Here is a 5,062-nt window from a genome sequence, read left to right as displayed (position 1 = left end):
AGGAAGGTTTGGAGGGGGTTGGCCACTGCTGCCTCCTTGTCATGACCCCTGGTATTCCTTGGTGGAACTCCATCCAAATCTTTGGAGGTCTCCCATCCAGGGCCATCCCTGCTTAGCTTCCAAGATCTGACAGGATTGGGCTTGTTCAGTTGGGACATGAGACTTGGTGAAATGAACAAATTTTCACCCACATCGAACTCTGCAGACAAAACCCATAAATCTGAAATTATCCTTTTCATTTCCAAACAGGGGTTTCCTTTATGTATGTACAGGAGCTCTGGATTACACTGTGCTGCTAAGAAATGCTGTTGGCCGCATGATTATCACATCAACAGAGGCATTGCTTGATGCTGTGGCCTGGCTTCCTGCTTGGGGGTGGTGTTCTAGAGGCCACTCAGAAGAAAACTTTCCCTTCATTTACAGCTGCATCCAGCAGCATTGCACCACATGCACTTAGAACAAGACAACCAGATTGAGTTACTAGCCCTAGAAACAGCAGCCAAGACCCTCCTCTTTTGAGGATGGCTTAAAACAACTCTTTCTGGGGAAAGAGCTGGAGAGAGAAGGGGGTGGTCAGTAATAGCGATAAGGAATCTAATCACCACAGGGTTAGGCCCAATTGGTTCCTCTTAGCTTGATGTTCTTTCTGTACCTTTGTAGCCTTCGCCCTGCATCTCCATGGTAACGAGGGCTGCAATTCAAGCAGCAATTTATTAAAGAGGTCTGAGGGGATGGGCCGTAAATCCACTGAAGCAGCCCTGTTAGGTTCCAGTTGCATTTACAGTGAGGTTACATCACAGGACTGGGGAAGATGGATGTGTGTGCGCTCAAGTGCTCTGTGCCAAATATTCTCCCTTTTCTCTTGCTTTTTAGGAGTGCAAACAATAGAGCTAAAAGGTCATGTATCGGTGAGATAATCGTAAATGACGTGTCATTATTACATACTGTGCATTTATTATCTCCTACTACAGCCATGTCAGAGGCGGCTGCAGAGGGCTAGATAATGGGTTCCTTCATACAGATGGTTTATTATCAGTGTCTTCCAGGAGGAGGTTTAAGACAGTTAGTGATGCTGTTTGCCCGTTAAAGATTAGAGACCCTGGAGAATAATTAACAATCCCCCAACCCAGTCTTTCTGCAGGATTCTTATGCCTTCTCTCCCTCCACTGCCTTTTAATCTATTCATTCTAGCAGGTGTAATAAAGTGATAAGGAGAGGCTCAGGGGATGTTTGTTGGAGTGCTTTTGGGTATACAAGCCAGCAAAGGAAGGCATTTATTGCTGCCTTTCCTTCACATGAACAGAGATGCAGAAAACTTGCATGCTGCCGTAGGTCTGCACACCCAAACACAGAAAGCAGCAGCCAAATTCTTGCCTAGCTATCACCTGGGCATTGAGACACTTTCCTGCTTCCATGGTAGTGAACATTACTATTTCACGTATCTCCAGGATGTGCGCCAAAGTAACAACCACTTTCTGCCAAAGTAGCACACACAACGGGGATCTCTCTTTGTTTTAGATAAAACAGTTTTAAACTGATTTTTTCTATTCTCTATAGCCTCTCCAGAAATAGTTGGTTCTTTGCTGCTTGCTGGGTGAATGGCATTGTTATTACAATAATCTACTCAATAGACATGTTTTGCTTCTCTGAGTTCCCCTAAAATAGATAGTTATTTTCAGGACTGGCCAGAAAATCTTCCCCAGAACCTCCCAATCTCCTTCTGCTTAAAACAGAATGAGGCACTGAAGACATGCCAAAACTGGATTGGAATTATATGCATTTACTCAGATTAGAAATGGATTAGAAACAGAACAGTTAATTCATGTGGGCATTTTCAGATTCTGAAGTTTAATGGGGTATGACACAACTCAGATTTTAAAGTGGGAAATTTTAGTTCTTGATTTAGTTTATAGTCCTTAAAATGGGAAGGCAAAATATATGTGAGCCACCAGAATTTTAAGAATTTGGGTTGTTGTTTCCTTAAGGAAATGCAAATCAGAATTTAACTTGTTAATATATGGGACACCTGTCAAATATATGGGACACCTGTCAAAGTAAAAATGAATTTAGCTCTCTATAGAAATAACATTTCAACAAACTGTTCTTGCTGTTGCTGCAGAAAGATATCTAACAGTGCTGTTTCTGAGGTAAACGGAGTAATTTCTTACAAGGCAGAGGAACTTGGTGCCCCAAAATTTAAATAATGTTCTCAGATGTTGCTCAGGCTGAAGTCAGTATGATTTATGCCAGAGACAGAATTTTTTTATATTACATTACAGGCTGACATTTTAACTAACAGTTCATGACTCTATGCTGTATATTTGTAGGGTTATGGAACACCTTCCACAATACCTGTTAGAATGGATGCTTATAGGTCAATGTCCATATAGCTGAAATATGGACATTGCTTATAGTTTGGGTTCTTAATAACAAATTTAGTATATAAGCTGAACAAATAAATTACGTATGCAAATGGTTCCCTTTTGTGCTCCTGTGGTGCTATTTTCTTGCTGCACTCAAAGTGGTGTTTACATATGAAGAAAAGCAGTTTCACTTGGCAGAGAGATGGGTGGATTGCTCACTGTTAGTTTCAGTCAGTTTAATGTATTGTTCTGTTATGTCGTATGTGAACTGCCCTGAGCCTTAGGGAGGATGGTATACAAATGTTATAAAATAAATAAGCATGTATCCAAGTGATAAAGGTAGGTCCCCCAACAAGAGGTGTATGCACAAGAAACCAATGCCGTTGACTTCAGTCTCTTCCCATTTTCTTTGGAAATCCAGTTCTTTCTAACATCACAGATATTTATTTCTTTGCTTCATTTCTACCTTGCCTTCCTGTCTACAGTGGAGACCCAGAGGAGTGTACCTTGTTCTCCTCTTCTTCATTTTTACCCCCACAACTATCATAGGAATCAAGTTAGGCTAAGAGTATATGACTGGTCCAAGGTTGGCCATTTAATTCATGTGGAACAATGGGAATTAGAAGCATAATCTAGCTCTGTAACCACTGTAGTAGAATGACTCTCTCTCTCTCTCTCAGCAACTAGATTTCAGGTAGAATGGAATGGAATCGCCACAATTCTTGTGTTATTCAAAGAGATATTGTGGCAGGTGACTGTAAAGTAACAAAGACAAACTCTTGACTTCTTGGCCCACTGACTTTATAAAGAATCAATCAGTTTGCCTATCCACACATTTTCAGTGCAACCCTCAACAGGGTTATACCTTTCTAAGTCAATGGTTTCAATTGACTTAGGAGGGAGATTCTGCTTAGAACTGCAGTTAATCCTGCTGCTTTTGTTTGTTTGTTTGTTTTCATGTTATTCACCAGCGTGATTGTGATTTTGATCATATATGTAGCCTGTAGAGGACAGTACATCCACTTAAAAATGCTAGTTGAAAACTGATTCTGTTTCACATGTTTATATTTAAAATCATCCCAGTAAGAGAAGCTTTTTGGCTGAACTACATCAGCTGTAGGCCACCTTACAAACAGAACAGTTACATTCACCCTGCATCTAATTGGTAACTAACGTGCTCCTCTTGCTCATGTTTGAATCATGGACTCACTGAGAAGGGCAAATTTCTGACACATGCCTAACACCTGTAGCCTTATAGCATAAACAAAGTTCTAACGTCTATGTGGTAAAAATGCTTACAAAGTGGAAAACCTAAATAGATGATCCAATTTAAACAATGTTCAACCACTCATTCAAAGAACTGTGAAGTAAATAGGCCATGCTGGCTTAATCTGTCATCTCTGAACTTCCATGGAGAATGCTGGAACTGACACATAACAGTTAAGGCATACATTCTGAAGTATTCTGAGGGTTCATAATTAGAACTGAATTAAATGACTAATACATAGGCAGGCTATTGGCTCATGTGCCTCAGTTTGTCTGCTCTGGCTCCCAATGGCTATCCAGAGTCTCAAGCAGAGAAGGGGTTTCCCCAGTAGCTACTAACTAGGATCCTTAAACTGGAGATACCCAAGACAGCCCATATCTAGGTGATTGCCAAGGGCACCAGAGGTGGAGGAGCATTTTGTAGGGCAAATATTAGTCTTTCTTTCCAATTTATCTTGCTAGGTCCCAGAAAATGGCTAGAAGGATATAGATATAATTATAGTGTTGAAAGTATAGATCTGTACAGTACCTAGATGGCATTATCTATGTTACTGTGAATTCCATGGTGGAAGAAAGGTAAGAAATATATTTTTGTTATTGCTTGTATTTTCTTGTTTGTAAATAAAGTGAACTAAGAGCAAGATCCAAGACTTAATTATTGAGGCAGAATACAACTCCATACAAAGTGCAGGACTTTGATTAAATCTCCAATCTACAGCATGTGACTAAGACTATATGAACAGAAATACATATTTTACAGGCTAGATTTGTGCATGCATGGAGGATTAAGATGCAAATTAATTCAAATGGTGGCAATCCTTCCATTCTTCAATTCTACCACTACTTTTAAAAAACCTGCTTGTTCAGCTGGAATGCACAAGACATGAAACTCAAGGCAGAACAAAATTTCAGGGGGGGGGAATGTGGGAAATTTGCAACTCTTACATTGGATATGGTTGCTTCCACAGCCTCTGCCCTTCAGTTAATGTTGCTAAATAAGTAACCAGGTAAACTAAACAAAGCCCAATTCAGACTTGGACTTTTCACACATAACAGCAAGAAGAGGAATGTTTAATAAACAGCCCAGCTAAGACTGCCTACTATTACCTTACCTTGTCTGGTTCTCAAAATATTAAGCAAGTAGTGTTGAAGAGCTGGCTATTAGTTCACTCAAATCCCATGTCTCAGAGAAAAATGTTTCTTGGGACTGGAAAGGGCTTTGGAAGGGAAGGGAACATAGGAAATATTTGTCACCCTCAAAGCTTTCTGTTGATGGATTGTGGGATTTGACCCAAAGGGGTTCTCTGATGGTGGGACACATCCAAGCTATGAGACTCATACCCTTTGGAATTCTGACCACATTGGGTCACTAAACCTTGAAAAGTTGTTCTGAATGTCCACACACACACAATATTTATACACACACACACATA

Source organism: Paroedura picta, chromosome 4, assembly GCF_049243985.1.
Source record: "Paroedura picta isolate Pp20150507F chromosome 4, Ppicta_v3.0, whole genome shotgun sequence".
Lineage (NCBI taxonomy): Eukaryota > Metazoa > Chordata > Lepidosauria > Squamata > Gekkonidae > Paroedura > Paroedura picta.
Note: the sequence above shows the minus strand (reverse complement) of the source record.